Source organism: Felis catus, chromosome A3 (assembly GCF_018350175.1).
Source record: "Felis catus isolate Fca126 chromosome A3, F.catus_Fca126_mat1.0, whole genome shotgun sequence".
In the NCBI taxonomy this organism is placed as follows: domain Eukaryota; kingdom Metazoa; phylum Chordata; class Mammalia; order Carnivora; family Felidae; genus Felis; species Felis catus.
Genome location: NC_058370.1, coordinates 93,694,676 through 93,714,734, shown reverse-complemented (window position 1 = coordinate 93,714,734; position 20,059 = coordinate 93,694,676). Strand labels below are relative to the sequence as shown.

The window sequence follows — 20,059 nt, the reverse complement described above, 5'->3', positions numbered from 1 at the left end:
TATCACTGAGTGGATTAAAATTACATAACTTCCTCTCATAGTTCTGTAGGTCAGAAGTCAGGATCATCTCAGTGTTCTTGGCCTGTGTGAGCTCTTATCTGGAGGTTCTGGGGAACACCCACTTCAAAGACCATTGAAGTTGTTGGCAAATCAGTGCCTTATGGTTGTGTTTTAGGACTGAGGTCCTTGTTTTCTTGCTGGCTGTCAGCCAGGTGCTCCTGTCAGTTCCTTCAAGCCATCAGCATTTCTTGTCACATTGCCTCTTCCCTCTTCAACCCAGCAACGGTGAATAAAATCTTTCTCAAGCTTCAAAATTCTCTAACATCCCCTTCTTCTGTTCCTCACTTCCTCCAGCTAGAGAAAGTTTCCTGCTTTAAGAGCTCATGATTTGAGATTGGGCCCACTCTGACAATCCGGGATAATCTTCTTATCTTACTCTATAACCATAATTATATTTGTAAAGTTCTTTTTTTGCCTTATAACATAACATATTAACAGATCCTGGAGATTAGTATGTGGACATACTCTGTCTACCACATTCTAGTATATATTAGAATTTCTTTCTTAGGTCTAATACCAAAGGACTAAATAAATATTTTTCCAGACTTATTAAGTGAGATTATTTTTTGCTAACCTTCCTGTTGCAGAAATTTGATTATGATTTGCATTAAGGAAATTTCAATTGCCTTTATAAAACAAATACCTGGTCATAAGTCTTTTTGTGATTAAAGTAAAATGGATGATGAGTATAAAAAAACAAAGTATAGTTTATTATTTGACCCCAAAATGCCAGTGTGGAAACAAGTCCATTATATACCAATATGTGAAATGGCATAAAATAAGAAAATATGTTGTCAGAACACAAACAGAAGAAACATGCCACTTATGAACATGAAGAAAATATAAAATAACAAAATTCTGTAGTGTGTTATCCCAGTGTGAAGAAAGCTTTCCATCGTTAGGAGCTAAAAATGAAACAAGCAGAATAAATGGGGATATAGCTAGTCTGAAAGTTATACATGAGAGGATAGTACAATATTTTTAGTAACAATGATAGTTTTGTTTTGTTTTGTTTTTGTGAGAGAGTAGGCTCAACTCGGGGAGAGGGGCAGAGGGAGAGAGAGAGAGAATCTCAAGCATGGTCCACTCTCAGTGCAGAGCCCTATGCAGGGTTCAATCCTGGGACAATGAGATCATGACCTGAGCTGAAATCAAGAGTCGAATGCTTAACCAACTGAGCCGCCTGCCCAGGCACGCCAGAATGATAATTTTTAAAGCCATATTTCACTAATTTTTTAAACATGTTGTGCCATGAACTTAGTGGTTTAGTTAGAGGGCTTTGTGAAAGTAAGTTACCCATAGGCTATAAAGGTGCTTGCAAACTGCAAGAGATTTTCATAAGCCATCTCAAATTCATATTAAATTCAAACTGTCAGTCAAATTGGACAGCAATATTTACTACTCAAAAATATTTTCTTTGCAAATTTAGAGAGTAGTGAACATACCATCCAGTACAACTATTTGCTTGAAATTACTATAATTAGGATTTCTGGAACACAGTATAAAAACAGGAATCCAAGAAATCAGTATTTCCAAGTACCAGACCCCAAGAAGCATTTTCTTGGAATATTGAATACATTAAAGTCACAAAATTGACCGACTGGATAACCTTCATAACTAAAATTTAGGCATACACTGCATTTTTAAAATACATGAGGGATGAAATTAATTTTCTTTCTTCAGTCCTACCTATGGTAGGTCTTGAGAGCATGTAAATTACCTGCTCCCAAGAGAAATGCTGGTCTATCACCAGTATAATCAAAAGTTCCAGCCCTCCTGAGGGAAGTAATTGGTGCAAGATGTGGTTATTTATAGTAAGCAATGCCTTTTGCCTTCTTATCATTTGAATAAGTTAGTGTATTTAGTAAATTATATCATAACTCCCCAAAGGATTCCAATTTTATTTGTACAATGGCCAAAACTCCATATGTAGCTATTGCAAAAATTTCCTCCAAATAAGCACAACATAATGAAAACATAACCCTCACAAGATTTTCAAGTGAGAGTCAACAGATAAAATGTATGTGTGGTAGGGGCGCCTATGTGGCTTAGTTGATTAAGCGTCCAACTCTTGATATCAGCTCAGGTCATGATCTCATGGTTTGTGAGATCAAGCCCCATGTCAGGCTTTGCTCTGACAGTGCAGAGCCTGTTTGGGACATACACTCTCTCTCAAAATAAATAAACATGAAAAAAACATGTGTATGTAGGCAGATGGGGGTGGGAGTGGTTATAAACTATTAATAAGGCTAATGGAGCTATATTATATGACATTTGGCTTCACCTCTTGGCCAATCTAGGTTTCAATTCATGAACTAGACCTATATAAGAGAGAGAGTACATGTACCTAACTTGGAAACCATATCCAAACAATGGGAGAGTTATCCTATGCTGTACTGAGTGTTTCTTTTTGAGGTAAATCCTATTTATCCCATTCACCCCCTACTCTTACCCTTTATGAACTGCAGATATAGCAGCATCCAGAGAAGAAAAGCGAAGAGAGTGGAGGAAAAAGGATATTTAATATAGTGTGTGTGTGTGTGTGTATGTGTGTATGAGAGGATTGCCTCATAAAGTATTCTAGGAACAACTATAGGAGGAATCTTCATTGCAGTTTATGCTGGAAATGTCAGCTTTAATTTTTATACCAGCTTAGTATAATATAGAATCACTTTAGAATTAGACGAAGTAACAGTTCATTGCAGCAGTCTTGCATGAAAAACTTTTGAGAAATGAAAAATTCTTCTAAGAGCTATGCCCATTATCCTAGCCCTCAATTTAATTTTGAGAAGATAGTTCTACCATCATCCAATAAACAATAAACAGACGCACAAATCTTAGGTTTTACCAAAAATCAGGTCTGGGGAAAATGTTTTTGTTTTACTAATAAATAAAATAATCTGTGATCTCACATTTTTTTCAGTGTTGTCTTAAAAGTTGTTAGACTACTCTCATAACTTTTAACCTTAAACAGGCCACTCTGCTTGTATTTTCTTTTCATTTAACCACAGCTGAATGGGTATAGTTGTAGACCCTTGCCATGGAGAGATTTTTGCCTCTTTCTGATTTCATTTCCAGTGTGATGAAATAGAGACCAACATTTTTTATTTGGCTTCATCCAGTTATTTGTGGTGTCTGCAGCACACTTCAATCCTCATGTAACTATCCAATTACAGTAAATAATTATACAGTTTAAAACATACAAAACACTAGTTTTTTGTTGGTTTTTGTTGTTAATTCTGCCTATCACGGTATGGAAGTGTCTGTAAGTTGGTGTGATTACACTTGAGTATATTTAAATTCTGGTGATCTAACATGGTTCCAAGCCAGCTTCCTCATCGCTCTTCCAAATTTGATCCTCATTCTCATTTCTGACCTCTAAATGCTGAAATGACTACAACACTGAGTTTCCAAGCTAGTATGTATGCTTTGATCTTGTCTAGGCTACACTGTATGCCCTAGATAATCCTCAATGCTTATGGCAAACAAATGGCCATTTGCCTAGTTTCTATTATTATGACTTATTTTATTTCCCATTTTTTTTATCATTTTCTCATTTCAGTTAAGATTTAGTTATTCAAGAGATAGTGTTATGATAATATATTCTTAGATTATCTCTGCCTCTCTCTCTCTTTCTCTTTTATTGTTTTTTTTTAATTTTTAAGAAATATATAACAGATTGCTAATATGATGGTCAGTATTTTAACTGGAAAACTCAAAGAATCATTGTGTCCTAAACTCACTAAAATAATTGCCGCAAACTACAAAAGTAATACCACACTGGAAGAAGTGGTTACCACTAAAGTAAGAACTCTCTATCTTTCATATTCAAAATATGAAGTATCAGTCAGTAAGAATGAATTTAGATCATTGCATGTGCACAAAATAATACGAGTTCTGTATCAATGTCTTTATCTCTGCTCTAATATTACCCCATGAACTTTCAAAACTAGTTCCTCCTCATTATCTTAGTCTCTCCTTGCAGTAGGCAGAATTCTAAAATGGGTCCAAGATTCCTGTCCCCTGGTGGACAAGCTCTTTATAATTCCCTTTCCTTGTGGGATATTCAATATATCCCACAGGATATACAAATATATATGGGCAGGACCTGCAAATATAATGGGATCATTCTTATGACAGGACTCCATTTTAACAGATTGGAGAGAGATTCTCCTTGCTTTGAAGAAATAAGCTTCCATGTTGTAAAAGGATCATGTTGCTAGAATTTGAGGGCGTCCTTCAATAGCCGAGAGAGCTCAATAGGTAGCTCGGAAGAATATGAAGACCACAGTCTTACCGCAACAGAACTGAATTCGGCTAACAAACTAAAAGGGCTGGAAAAGGACCGCAGCCCTCAGATGAGAACACATCAGGTCGATGTCTTGATTTCAGCCTGGTGAGACCTGGAACAGACAATGTATGTAAGGCATGCCTGGATGCCTACTCTACAAAAACCCTGGAACAATAAATTGGTGGTTGCTTTAAGCCTCTAAGTTTGTGGTTAATTTTTATACAGTAATAGAAAACTAACACACTTTTTTCCATTTATTTACTTATTTTTGAGGGAGAGAGTGTGTGCAAGTGGGATAGTAGCAGAGAGAGAGAGAGAGAGAGAGAGAGAGAGAGAGAGAGAGAGAGAATCTCAAGCACGTTGCGTGCTATCCGTGCAGAGCCCAATGTGGGGCTTGAACTCAAGAGCTGCAAGACCATGACCTGAAGCGAAGTCATATAATTAACTGAATGAGCCACTCAGGCGACCCACTAATACACTTTTCAAATGCCAACTTGTATAGTTCTTTTTTGGTGCCTCAATTTGAACTCCATCCCACATAGTCATATCACTATCTATTATGTTGCCTTGTTTATTTTTTCATAGAATTTATTACCATCTGAAATTATGTATATTCTGATTGAACAGCAAAAAACCCTAATAATAGCTAATAATAATTGCATTCTTATAAAATTCCCATCTTTGTGCATTACTCATTTAAGTCTCATCCTCACCCCATGAAGAAAGCAGGATGATTTATATTTTATAAGGACTATTCTGGGATATTTATATGTTGAGTAATCATTTCAAGATTACATAATTGTCAAATGGAAAGATTTGGATTTAAATTCAAGTTATTCTAATTTGGTAGCTCTTACTATATTATTCTGCCTTAAAAATATTTTATGTTATTATACCAGTTGTAATTTATTACTTTCGTCTTCCTATTGCACTTTCCACACAAAAAAGAAAAATAAAATAGCAAGTTTATGATCTCATATAGAGCCAAGTATTTATTTTCAATCTTTCATGACAAAATATGCTTTTCTTTTTCACATAATGATTGAAATACCCAAGATAGATTTTCCTTATGAAAAATAGTTGACATTAAACTATTAAAGCAATAAAAAATGGAAAATCCACAGAGACTTTAATACTGTGAAGATCAGTTGCAAAATTATTCTACTATATTACAGTGGAATCTCAAAGGGTTTTGTTTGATAGTTACAAGATGAAATAGCAACTAAAACATGGGTAGAAACAAAATATAATCTATTATAAATGCAAATTATTTTTCTTATTATGAAAGTAATGCACATTTACTGTGGAAAATTTAGACAGTCCTGATAAGGAAAAAAAAAAGCATCTAAAACTCACATGTAATCCCACCAATTAAGAGATGGCAATTGTAAACAATTTAGTTATAAGATTTCAATATTTTTCTATATTTACATTTATACAAAGGGGTTCATATTACACATAATTTTTAGAAGATTTTTTCCCAGTTCACAATATACTGCAAGCATCTCATCTTTACGTATTTATCTGCATTACTATGCTAATAACTATATTTTAATATCGAGCTCAGAAGAGTTTTTAAGTTATATCACAAATTAATATGTTCATGTGGATCAAAATTCTTGTGGGTAAAGACATGAGCACACCCTTCATTATTCCTGTGTGATAAATTCCTAACTGTGAAATTGCTATATTAAAAGGAATGTAGGGGTACCAGGATGGCTTAGTCAGTTAAGCATCCATCCGACTTGGGCTCAGGTTGTGACCTCACGGTTCCTGGGTTTGAGCCACGGAGCTTCTTCTGGATTCTCTGTGTCATTTTCTCTCTGCCCCTCCCCCACTCACTCTCTCAAAAAAATAAACATTTTAATAAATAAGTAAAAGTAATATAAACATGGACATGCACTCACACAGTATGGATATATACACATATATATGTTATTTTAATATATATACCAAAATGTTCTATTCAATTTTTGTATCAATTTATATATCCATAGGTTGCATCTAAACATAAAAATTGTCACTCATCTTGGATATTGACATTTTCAACATCTCTACCATTACTATCTACTCAGATATTTAAACTGCATGTGTTAGCTCATTATTTAAAAATGCTTACTGTTTTGGGGCACCTGGGTGGCTTGGTTGGTTAAGGTCCAACTCTTGATTTTGGCTCAGGTCACTATCTCAAAGTTTGTGAGTTCAAGCCCTGAATTGTGCTCTGTGCTGACAGTGAGGAGACTGCTGGAGATTCTCTCTCTCTCCCTCTCTCTCTGCACCTCCCCTGCTTATGCACACTCTCTCTCAAAATAAATAAATAAACTTAAAAAAATAAAAATAAATAAAAGTGTTTACTGTTTTTTTTTCATGTGGTAAGTTTTTTCCTGGGATATTTTTCATTCTTCATAGCTTTTACATGCTTTTGATACATTGAGGATCTAATGTTTTTTTCTCTACCTATGGCTCTGATAAATAGTTCTAAATTAACCTTTATCCTTTAAGGCCAGATGTCATTACTTAAATAGCATGTAACAGGATGGGTTGCAATCAGGATCTAATTAATAAAATATGTTAAACACCAAGGGAATAATACAGATGATAATCTCATCTGGTATCTGTTTCCTTTTACAGAAATTATTTTCATCCCCATCCATCTCCTCCATCTGTCTTGCTGTTAATATAAGAACTATTCTATTTATTTCTGAGGTGAATCTCTACCTGAGCTATGGACTCCATTCCTTTTTGCCTTCCCATGAACTTTGCCCATTTTTTTTCTACTCCCCATTCCTATAATTATATGCTATCCACAGTATTAACTTCATCATTACAGTTCTGTCGATTTTACAAAAGGTAAAATTAATCCATTGTGAAGAAAACTTAAAAACATTGATTGCATGGTTTGGTTTGGGAGAGGGGTGGGTCCTATGGATTGACTGAGAAAGGACATGAAAGAACTGAGTAGTTTCACTCCTGGTCCAAATCCTGATGATCTTTCAGGCCTAATCACAGGGAATCACAAAGGCTTTACCTGTCAGGCTCAATGGGAGAAATCTACTATTCTGTCAGATTTGCTGCACAGCCAGTCCATTGCAGTCTCTGAGAAGATTTGTAGTCAATAACTCAAATTGTCTCTGTCATCCATGCCCTATGTGTATCTGGATTCCTAGCCTAAGTGCCTCCACTTGGAGGCCCTTTATCTGGTGCCTTCTTCAGGTACTTCTGCAAAGACCTCCTTATAGAAGGAGGAGAGGAGTGAGGGGAACCTTGAAGACACATTTTCCCCACTCGGACTCAGTATTCAATACTTTTCCTCTCCAACCCTTCTCCCACTCCCTTTCCCCTGCCCCATGGCTCATAAAACTGTACCACCCTTTTAGAAAATACAGTGCAACTAATATGATGAATATAAACTGCTACTGCTGGGAAAAAAAACAGAAACAAACAAACAAAAAACTAAGGTGCTACTAAAGGAATAGGAAACACAGGATAGAACAAGTCCTTCTCTCCACTTCCAGCCTTCCAGTCTCCCTTCTGGGCTCCATATTGGAAGAGCCTGAGAAAAACACCTGATGAGGTTCAAATGTGGTTTGCAGTGTTCTGACCTCATCATTGCAAAGCAATGCAGGGAGGAGTAGGACTGGAGATAAGAAACAATTATTTAACAATGGGGCATACCATTTGACCATTACCATAACAACGTTAAGCCTCAATTTTCTCATCTTCAAAGTATGTGAATATACGTGTGAATGTGTATGATGATTAATATACATATATGTGTGTGTGCACATACACATATACATATAGATACATACACACTTTTATAACTTATACCAGATTAATAAATTTGTTTGACACTAAAGGTGAGGGAAATGCCCAGGTCACCTTAATCAAGAGAAAACATGTCATTTGTATTATTATAATAGACTATAAATGTTGGAATCACTGTACTTTTTGTTTCCATGTAGCTCAGTTTTATTTTGTTTTGTTTTGTTTTTCCAAACAAAGATACCATTTCAAGTTTCTATTATGCTTATACTACATGCAAGAGTATAATAACCATGAGACACAAGTCAACATTGCAACTTACATAAATATGGTCTGATTATACATAATATCCAAAATTGCAACTCTCCTGGAAAGTCTTGAAATTTGTCAATACAAAGATATGTTCTCTGGCTATACATTTATTTTTATTCTATGGAAAATAAACCACTCATATATATTAGGTAGGAACCTTGGTAAATTAGCGAGGCATCACAAGATTATTCTGAGGATTATCTGATTTATGTGTGTGTAAATGCAATGCTGTCTATAGCAGAATCTAGCGTAGTAGCTACATAATGAATATTTGTTGAATGCATAAATAGGAAGTATTATAACTGTACCTTTACATATTAAAAGTACATTTTGATGCATAAAAACAAGTGCCCTTCCAATCACTAATTCATAGAATTTTAAGGCAGCAGGCATTAGAAAATCAGTGACTAGTTGCCAGCTATTGTGCTAAGCACCTTTATGTGTAATTTCTCATTAAACCTGTAAAGATCACATGGCCAGTTGGTGTCAGTGACAGAGCTCAAATTTAAGTCTATTTGCCTTCAATGATACATCTCTTAACAATTTATCCCACCTTATTGTAGCAATATCAGTTGAGTGCACTGCTAAACACAGGGCCACAGTGTTTACTCAGTAATTAACAATGAGATGTTTTGTTTTGTTTTGGTGTCTTGTGATCATCTAACCTGAGTATAAAAATAGTAAATGGCTGAGTTCCAAAATATCTTTGTTGTATAGGTTAGGTTAGCATTGCTGCACTTTTATTCCATAGCCCTCCAAAAGCTTTTGGAAATGGTATTTAAAAAAACCTCATTATAGCATGATGCAATATGCTTTATGAAAAAGACACACTCTTTGTTTATTGGCTTCAAATCAAATATACTATCTAAAACAAGAGAAGGATATTAATTAGGATCCCAGGATAAGGAAAAAAATAAGATAATCTAAAAAAATCGTCTCTGATCTTTTCTTTTTTTTGCATTTTGCAAATATATAGCATAATAAATGGTATAGCGCAGGACTCTTCGGTGCACAGGCAAGACTTTTCATTTTATACTTCTTAACATAATGCAATGATTCCAATGGGCTAGCACCTACCTTGTGCACAGAGCAAGGAAGAACAAATGATTTGTTGTTGTTGTGAAGAATTCTGACTCATATCTCATTTTTATTCCATTCTACAACATACAGAGATATCAGTCTTCATCTCAGAGAATACTGGAAAGAAAAGATATTCTTGAATAATTTGCCTCCTTCTTTTTCTTTTCTCTTACAGCTTGCTACTCCTATCTCTTTATATTTGCACGTGTGGACACAGACACCAACCCTCTTTCTTGTTGTAAGTAATCATAGCATATTGCCTTAGTCCACTTGGGCTCCCATAACAGACTACCATCTTAGGTGGCCTTGAAAACCAGATATTTATTTTCTCAGGTTTCTGGAGGCTAGAAGTATAAGATCAATGTGCCAGAATGGTTGGTTTCTGGTAAGAGATTTCTTCTTGCTTTGTAGTTGGCCATCTTCTCTCTATGGTCATATTGTGGGGTTAGAGAGAGGGAGTTCTGTGGTGTCTCTTCTTATAAGGGCACTGATCCTATGATAAGGGCCCCACTTCCGTGACCTCATATAAATCTAATCATCTCTCAAAGTCCCATCCCCAAAACCCATCACATTGGGGGTTAGGGTTTCAATATATGAATTTTAGAGGGACAAAATTCAGTCCATAGCACATGTGGTGTTGTTTTTTAATTTTTTAATTAAAATAACTAAGGTACCTATATTGTCCTTTCTATTTGTCATTTTTCAATTCAAGTTAACTTTCTGAGTCACTGTTTTTAACAAAATATACATGTTAACAGAGTTCAGTTCACTTATGTTATTTCTAGATTGTCTAGCAGATACTGCTTATGGATTCAGGATTTCACTTAGAGTACATGTTTTCGTATAGTCTTAAAACATTGTTTTTGTCTGTTTATGTCTGGATATCCCATGGACAATGACAGATGTGGCCTAATACCCATGTAAATTGCGAAGTCTGACTTTGTCTAATTTACATATTCAGGTGAAATGCTGAAGAATCAGAATTAATTTCCCAGAGGTATTTTCAAATTTATAAAATATATGCCAAATCACAAAGAAAAGTGATTTCTCAGTGAAGACTTTCTGATTGCTGTCTGTGTCGCTCCATCATTATTCTCCCTCCCCTGGAAGAACAGCTAGAACTAAACCAGTCCATTTTTTATCACTTTGTGTGCTGCTACTTATCTCATTTATCTCATCTATTTTTGTGTGATATGTATTGGCCATTGTTAGTTGAATTTTGGCTTTGAACTTAAAATTCAATTCAGGAAAGTGGAGATTCTTTTTTTTTATCATTGAGTGTCAGGCAGATATAAGTTATATGCTATGGAAGACTCACATGCTTTAAGCAGGTATGTAACATGCATACACACACACACACACACACACACACACACACACACACACAAGAAGTAACAATTCCAGATCATTTGTTTAAAGAGCTAAGACTCTGGGACTATTGGTCTCCAAATCATTGGAAGTAAAACCCACATATAAAGTCAGTATGCATTAGTGTCCATGTGTAAGAGAAGGAAGTCTTATTTGATGTTCCTGAGACTCAGAGATGTTTGCTTGAAACTTGGATTATCTTACAGAATGCACAGACTGAGAAAAATATTTGCAAAAAAAAAGCATTTTTCATAAAAGATTTATATCCAGAATATGCAAAGAACTCTTAAAACTCAACAATAACAAAACAAAAAACCTGATTTAAAAAATGGGCAAATGATACGAGCCAACATCTAACCAAAGAATATATTTAGGTGCCAAAGAAGCGTATAAAAAGATATTTATTCTCATTATTAGGGAATTTCAAATTAAAACAACCGTGAGATACCCCTACACATCTATAAGAATGCCTATGCTCCAAAAACCTGAAAACACCAAATGCTGACAAGGATTGGAGCAACAGGAGTTCGCTTACTGCTGGTGGGAATGCTAAATTGTACAGCCATTTTGGAAGAAAGTTTTCCGCTTTCTTTCAAAGGTAGTAATAGTGTTTGGACATGTTCTAGTAATCAAGATCCTAGGTATTTATCCAAATAAATTGAAAAGTTATGTCCACACAAAAACCTACAGCTTTATTTATAATTGCCAAAGACAGAAAACAACTAAGATGTCCTTCAGAAGGTGAATTGATAAGCAAACTGTAGTATATCCATGCAATGCAATATTATCCATTAATAAAAACAAATGCTCTATCAAGCCATTAATAAACAGGAAGTACCTTAAATGCATATTGCTTAGTGAAAGAAGCCAGTTAAAAAAAGCTACATACTCTCTGATTATAATTTTATGACATCCTGGAAAAGGCAAAGATATAAAGAAAGTAAATGTTCAGTGGTTTCCAGGGATTTGGGAGAAAAAGAAAAGGAAGGATAGGTGAAGAAGTAGGCATTTTTAGTAAAATTATTTTATATAATATTGTAATGGTAAATATATGACATGGTGCATTTGCAAAAACCTCTGGAACTATACAGCACAAAGAATGAATCTTAATGTAAATGATGGACTTTAGTTAGTAATATCATATCAAGGGCCACCTAGATGGCTCAGTCAGTTGAGCATCTTACTCTTGATTTCCACTCAGGTCATGATATCACATTTCCTGGGATCCAGCCCCATGCTGAACTCTGTGTTGACAGTGCGGAGCCTGCTTGGGATTCTCTCTCCCACTGCCTTCTCTCACTCTGTATCTCTCAAATAAAAACAAATACACTTTAATAATAATAATAATAATAATAATAATAATAATATCATATCAGTATTGGTTTATCAATTGTAACAAAAGTGCCACATGAATGCAAGATGTTAACAGTAGGGCAAGCTGTGAGCAGGGGAGAGAAGGAATATTTGGGAAGTCTTGGTACCTCCTACTCAATTTTTCATACACCTAAAAACCATTCTAAAAATAAAGTTGATTTATTGAAAAGAAATGGAAGTGGTTTCCCACTTCTCTCAACTTTGAATGGTATAAATACTTATTTATAATTATTTAAGGTTACTAATTATTGCCAGAAAATCAGCAAACTGGGGGAGACATTACATTTAATAAACAGATAATTTAATTCCTGTAGATCTATTGCTAATTCAGGAAACAAAAAAAATATATAAGAAACTTACTAAGCTTAAGAAAATATAATAAGTGGCACTTGGGTGGCTCAGTCAGTTAACCATCCAGCTCTTGATTTTGGCTCAGGTCATGATCTCAGAGTCATGGGATCAACCCCTCTATGGGACTCTGTGTTGAGCATGGAGCCTTCTTAAGATTCTCTCTCTCCCTCTCCTCTGCCCCTCCCCTACACATGTGCACATACTCTTTCTGAAAGAAAGAAAGAAAAAAGGAAGGAAGGAAGGAAGGAAGACAATGTAATAGTTATTTGAAACTTCTTTATAAAGCTACATCTAAGTTTAAATATATTTAGGACACAATAAAAGACATTTTCTATGATGTAAAACACTATGTAGTGACCCTTGACCAAATCACAATGCAAAAATGGAAAGAGATGATAACTGTAAAATAAAAGTAAAAAAGACAAGATAAAATTACTTCAAGAAATCCAGTTACTGTTTATTGTGAGTTCTGGAAGAAGAAAATCTAAATCACAGAAAACTTAGCAAAAAAATGTATTGCATTTTTTGGTGAGTATGTTAGGTAGAAAATACAAGTTTTTAGGCTAGGTTTTTACTACATGGTTACAAAAATCTAAGAAAGATAATATGTACATAGATTGAACAAAGTAAATATATTCATTCAGAAGTTAGAGGTAATCATGAAGCAACATTATATAGAGGAAATATGAGAAACTATGAGATAAGAAAGTACATATAATGGTTGGATAACATCTGAGCAATAGTCAACATGAACTAGCAAAAGGAGAACTCACCACAATTTTAAAAAGTTCAAAAATACTGCAGTAACTAGAGGTAAACTAGCCTCGAGAGATCTTTTTTATACAAATGGGAATATTAAACACATATTATCAGCTAATGAAAATGCACTATGTGGAACAGACTGAATGTGCAACAGAGAGAGTTTGTTATATTTGATAGAGGAAGTCCTTAAACTATATGGTCAGGGACAACAACAATGTTTGATTTAGGAAGAGAAAGATCAATTATTTCAGCTTATGAGTGTACACAAACAAGGCTTATATTTACAGTAATGTTTCTAAATTTGTAAAAAGGACAAGAATTTGTGGGAAATTATGCAGATTTCTCCAATTATCTTGTAGAAGAAGAAAACAGTTTTCTTTTGAAAGTACAGTTGGGATTTCTATTGTTGCTCTTTGCTTTTGGAACAGGGCTTGAGAAATAAGTGAGGGAGGGTATAAGAGGTGGAATAGATGGATAAATGGTTCAGAGGACACTGTTTGGTTTGAAAATCAGGAATTTTAGTGGTGACCCACTAGTTGAATGATTTTCTCCAACTGTACTTAGGAATGCAGTTGTAGGATGGTAACAGATTCGAGTTTTTTTCTTTTTTCTCTCTTTCTGGGTCTTTATGGTTGAAGTAAGGTGTGAAAGGTAATATGGTGTTAAGAGAACATGTGAATATAAATATACAACATAAGATACAGATGGACTGGCACCCTGGCTGATCTATATTCTGAGAAACATGGAGAACTCAAAGGAACATAATTCTCTGAGGTCTAGAATCTGAATGGGAGTGAGAAGAAGAGATAAAAGTTATGAGTTTGGGGCTAAAGGCAGTAGTATTGAATTTTAGTATTCACACGGTGAAGTAGCCCTTGTGGGTGAGAATATCTATGTCAGTGTTTCCCAAAGTATGATCAGGAGAACTACCTGAATCAGAATTGCTTGGAATTTTAACCTAACAGAAACTTTCAGGGGCTGTCTGGACATCAGTATTGCTAACAAAGACCCAGATGATTATTTGGTAGTCATAGTTGAAAAACCATTGATAAAAGTTATGACCAGTAAAGAAATGGCAGAAGCTGAGGTGAAGTTCTCTGGACTTTGGAAATTATAAAATAGCAAGGGTAAGATTCTAAAACAGTGAAATCTTTGACATTAACAATAAAGGTTAAAACAAAGAGGGCAAGAAAGAATAAGTATCTTCTTAATCCATCAAATAGATGGGCATGACCACAAGTTAAGTATGGCTTTTCTTGCTAATTTTTGATTTTCTGAATTAGACAACATGACTAGATAAATAATCCATGTAGATAAGCTTGGGAACCCATGAATCAGAGTTCAGATTAAATACAGGGGTGCCTAAGTTGCTCAGTCGGTTAAGCAGCGAACTCTTGATTTTGGCTCAGGTCATGATCTCATGGTTGTTGGGATCAAACCCGGTGTCCAGCTCTGCGCTGATGGCACAGAGCCTGTTTGGGATCCTCTCTCCCTGTCCCCACTCTTTCTGCCCCCCCACTCATGCTCTCTTTCTGTCTCTCAAAATAAATAAAAAAAAACATTAAAAAAAAACCTCAAACGTGAATGCTGAGCTCTATGGAGCAGCCACTAGTTCATTCAATATGCCTTGATCAAATAGATACATCAAGTTTGTGATTAATGTCACCAGCCCTTGATATATAAGAAAGTTTGATATTCCAGAGCACCCAAAGTATCTCAATTCATCATTCCTGCACTATCATAGGGGTTGATTGGTAAAGTTAAAAGTTTAGCATAGTCTCAAACTTATACTTAAAGGAAATGAGATAAATACTCAAGAAGAATGATATTGAGGACAATTTGCATTTCTGGAGCAACATAGTAGGGAACAGGGAAAGTCCGGGGCTGGTTGCCATCACAAGCACACTGGTAGGCCAACACTAAGCCATCCTAAATAGCATATGACAAAATACAGGCTTATTTTTCTACTGTGGTTACTGTTATAAGGAAGCACATCATGCGGTTCCTTTCGTGTGAAGAATTAGATCAGGAATATGTAAGAGTAAAACTCAAGAGCTTGGCAGCCATGACTTCATCTGGAAGGGCTACCAAAATTCAGACATTCAGAGGCGGAGCCATTTCACTTTCAAATGAAGCACCAATTACTATTAGCATGACCTTTCATTTTCAATTCTGTCTGGTATGGAAGGAAGTGCATCTACTATGAAAGCAGTTTTGCATAAAGAAAACATGAGGTGGTTTGACTGATCATGTGGAACAGAGGAGAACATGTATTCACAAGAAATTTAACCAAACAGAAAATAATCAAAATCACAAATCTAGGGACCTCCAAGGCATTGAATAGTATGTAATGAAAGGTATGTTTTAAATATTAATGCCAGCTTTAGAGAGTTTTTCTTTCTTTTATTCCTCATATTTTAGTTCCTCAATATTAGAGGTCTCCAGACAGAAAATAAGGAATAGACTGAAAAAGTTAATTGATCTCACTGAATTTGGTTAGAGTTGTGAATAGAGGGATTCCACTGTGTTCCAGAATTTTGGATTACACTAGACTCCAATGAAAAATATCCTCATATTTTAGCCTGTGTGTCAGCGGGGGAGGGGGGGGCTGGTGTGTGTGTGTGTGTGTGTGTGTGTGTGTGTGTGTGTGTGTGTGTGAGAGAGAGAGAGAGAGAGAGAGAGAGAGAGAGACAGAGAGATTACACTAGACTCCAATGAAAAATATCCTCATATTTTAGCCTGTGTGTCGGCGGGGGAGGGGGGGGCTGGTGTGTGTGTATGTGTGTGTGTGTGTGTGTGTGTGTGTGTGTGTGTGTGAGAGAGAGAGAGACAGATTACACTAGACTCCAATGAAAAATATCCTCATATTTTAGCCTGTGTGTCGGCGGGGGGGGGGGGGGGGGGGTGTGTGTGTGTGTGTGTGTGTGTGTGTGTGTGTGTGTGTGAGTGGGGAAAATAGGGAAGAAGAGAATACAAGTGTGTTTGTGACATATATGTATAGTGTCACATGTACAAAGTCGACAACTTCATTATTATTGTGTATTTGGGTGATGGGCTTATTGAAATAAAGGAGGTCAGGCACTAAGAGCTGAATTTGTTCAAACTATTTTTTAATATGAGGAAGATCCCTGACATATCCATTTTTTGAAGCGGTCGTGAGATGTGCTATTACACCTATAGTGTTACAGTGCTCTTGGCTGTGTATAGAAATGTGAGATGGCTAAAACATAACATAACCAAAATTTCCTTAATAGCTCTATTAGTTCAAAATTTGCACCAAAATGAACAATCTACAAAGACGCTCTTTGATTCAAATGTAACAGACAAGTATAGATAGTTAAGTTGTATAAAGAGCAAAAGGAAATATAGAAAAGTTGCTGCTGCTAACATTCACCACTGTGTAGTTGTTAACCTAGGTCTATTCACTATCATTTTTACCCAATCCAAGTAATCATCCAAACAAATGGATCTTTGGATCACAAAGTTATTTCCTAAAATATTCAACACAATATTTTTAAATGTTTATTTATTTTGAGAGAGAGAGAGAAAATGTATACAAGCAGGAGAGGGCAGAGAGAGAGGAGGAGACAGAATCCCAAGTAGGCTCCATGCTGTTAGCACAGAGCCTGACATGGGGCTCTATCCCACGAACCATGAGATCATGACCTGAGCCTAAATCAAGAGTCTGACACTTAACTGACTGAGTCACTCAGGAGCCCTTCAATGTGATATTTTTAAAGTTGTTAGATGAAAGTATGGGTGTTTTGATATTATTAAAGTAGTGTGATTGTCATCAAAACTCAAAACCAAAACCTACCCTAAATCAGTGTTTTTAATTACCTGGAACAAATTCTAACGCTGACACATTGTCAACTGCTGGTAAGTAAAATCCTGCTATAGTGGGCCTACCTGAATGCCGCCACCACTCAGATACTTACCTGGTCCCCTAGAAATTTCTTTGGTTAAGCAACTGAAAATTAATTCCTGGCATGGCTGGCTTATCTAAGATTCTGTGCTCCCTATTGGGGCAGCACCTATCTTGAAGGATTAGTGCCACACCAATTGTGAAAGATTCTGAACATTGCCTGTGTCCTAAACTATCATCATTTGAGCTATTTAATGTATTTGAAAGATGACATAACTGCCAAGAGCAGTGAGAAAAGAAAGCAGAGGAACACTTCTTTAAAAATCTGTATTGATGCATAAACCCAGTTTTAGGAAACTGGAGTGAATTACATGCAGCTATGTGGTTTTGATAAGCTAATTTGGGCTAAAATAACTTCACACCAAAACAAAACACTTAACAACTGCAGGGGAGTACATCAATGAGAGAAAGGCAACAAGGGAACTCAGGACTTAGCATTTGTCTCAAATGCCTGGTGATGTTCTGGCTTAAGTTGCTAGACTGCTGCTGGATAGTCTCCATGTTGGCTGTCAGAGGGGAGAAGGGAAAATGGAGGAGACAGCTGGGTCTGCACACAGGGTCGTGCCTTGGGACGCATTACTGCCTAAATAGCATATGTGCAAGACAGAAAGGAGACCTCTAAAAGCATGCCTGGAAGTCATCTCATGAACTAGGCTGTGGCTCACAGCACCAGAATGGTATTAAAAGGAAAGAAATAAAGAATGAGCTGTGCACATCATATTTGACACCCTGGTCCTGCCAATGGGTAAATCACCGTGCTTCAATCTATCATTCAGCTTAGTATTAATATAAGTGAAGTTTTCTTTTTTTTTTTAAAGTGAAGGTTTCTTAATTACTTAAGAATTTGGCCTTATTCATGCCTACAAATATTATAGGGATAATAAGCGTAGGGTTTTTATACATGTTTCTTACATTTTGCACATCTACTTTTAAACTCCTTTTTGCATACATGTTGCAGGGGACAGAGCAGAGAATATAAAGAAGGAGAAAGGATGATTATGAGGATAAGACTTCACAAGGAAATGGGAACTTGAAGGTTAGAATCTGGTGCTTAGTTTTAGACACATGATTTTCTTCCCACATTTATTTTCCCCAAGTTTTCTTTTTTTTAAAAAAATTTTTTTTTCAACGTTTATTTATTTTTGGGACAGAGAGAGACAGAGCATGAACAGGGGAGGGGCAGAGAGAGAGGGAGACACAGAATCGGAAACAGGCTCCAGGCTCTGAGCCATCAGCCCAGAGCCTGACGCGGGGCTCGAACTCACAGACCGCGAGATCATGACCTGGCTGAAGTCGGACGCTTAACCAACTGCGCCACCCAGGAGCCCCTATTTTCCCCAAGTTTTCAAAAGCACTGGTGTATAAACTAGGATTTCTTTTTTTCTATACAGAATCAGAGCGAGGAAAGTTACCTGAAGGCTGTTGATGGGAACAAGCTATGGGGCCTGTAATACCCACCACTGCTGTAAAAAGGTATTTGCTATCTAGTTCGAAACACACAGTTTTGTTTGTCTCAGGACAAGGTCCTCTGGAGAAGGCTCAAGAAACACTGCTAAATACTTACTCTAAGAAAATTTCTCTTCATTTAGCTGATATTATTGTTTACAAAGTTATCTACATGAAACTTCCTTTAGCCAGGCTTAAAATTACCTAGTAGTGGTCTTGACTAGTTTTAGGAACATTATCAGACTTCTATTTGTAGAAAATATGTTGGGATGAATCATTTCCACAGATATTAAGTCATATCAATTGAGTGTTGAATTTTGAAACTTAATTATCAAACGGTCATTTTATAATCAAGCTCTGTAAGAAAGTTACTCTAGTCCCATATAATCCAAAAGCATTGTTGTGCCATTTAATCCATACAAGTCTGGAGAATATGTAGGGTTTTTCTTTGAGGTTGCCATGTTGTTTGGTTTGTTTGACCGATACTGCTCATTTTTTCCTGGTCACTTATTGTCTTGTATTTATACCATCCATCATTCCATTTATTGCCTCCACTTACTGATTTCTTTTTTTTTTTTTTATGAAATTTATTGACGAATTCGTTTCCATACAACACCCAGTGCTCATCCCAAAAGGTGCCCTCCTCAATACCCATCACCCACCCTCGCCTCCCTCCCACCCCCCATCAACCCTCAGTTTGTTCTCAGTTTTTAACAGTCTCTTATGCTTTGGCTCTCTCCCACTCTAACCTCTTTTTTTTTTTTCCTTCCCCTCCCCCATGGGTTCCTGTTAAGTTTCTCAGGATCCACATAAGAATGAAACCATATGGTATCTGTCTTTCTCTGTATGGCTTATTCCACTTACTGATTTCTTAGCCACACTTCATCATTAACTTAAGGTTTTGTCAATAGACTTGTCATTCTTCTCTTCAGATAAAATCTATTCATATGTAATACAAAGTAAATTCAGCATCCAAACAGACACCCAGTGTAGGGAAATAGGTTCTATCTACATAAATGGGTTAGAAAAAAGCTTAGGACTGAAAGCCGCCAGCACGGGGTGAATGCACCCGAGGTTAGCTTGCAAGATATTGTAATGGGATCATGAGTAACTAGTTATATCACCTGCATCTGGTGCCAATCAATGTACCTTGATCACAAACACCACTTGCCCCCCCGGACCCTTTGCTTCTTACACACACAAATTAATGATTACTGTCTGATTGTTTTCTTCACATTCACCATGTAGTATCTTGTGAGCTCAATAAATATGGAGATGAAACCCCTGTTCAGGGCTCTTCTCTTCTCCTGGACATTAGCCTCTCT

General features: G+C 36.2%; 1 long non-coding RNA gene across 2 annotated transcripts in view; it reads left to right on the top strand.

Annotated features, from left to right (window-relative positions):
* Nucleotides 1–20,059, top strand: part of LOC123384509 — a 472,056-nt gene that overhangs the window by 398,244 nt on the left and 53,753 nt on the right. For both annotated transcript variants that reach the window (XR_006595688.1, XR_006595689.1), the window contains 2 exons: nucleotides 9,684–9,746; nucleotides 18,680–18,761. This is a non-coding gene — a long non-coding RNA (uncharacterized LOC123384509). The remainder of the gene's footprint in view (nucleotides 1–9,683; nucleotides 9,747–18,679; nucleotides 18,762–20,059) is intronic.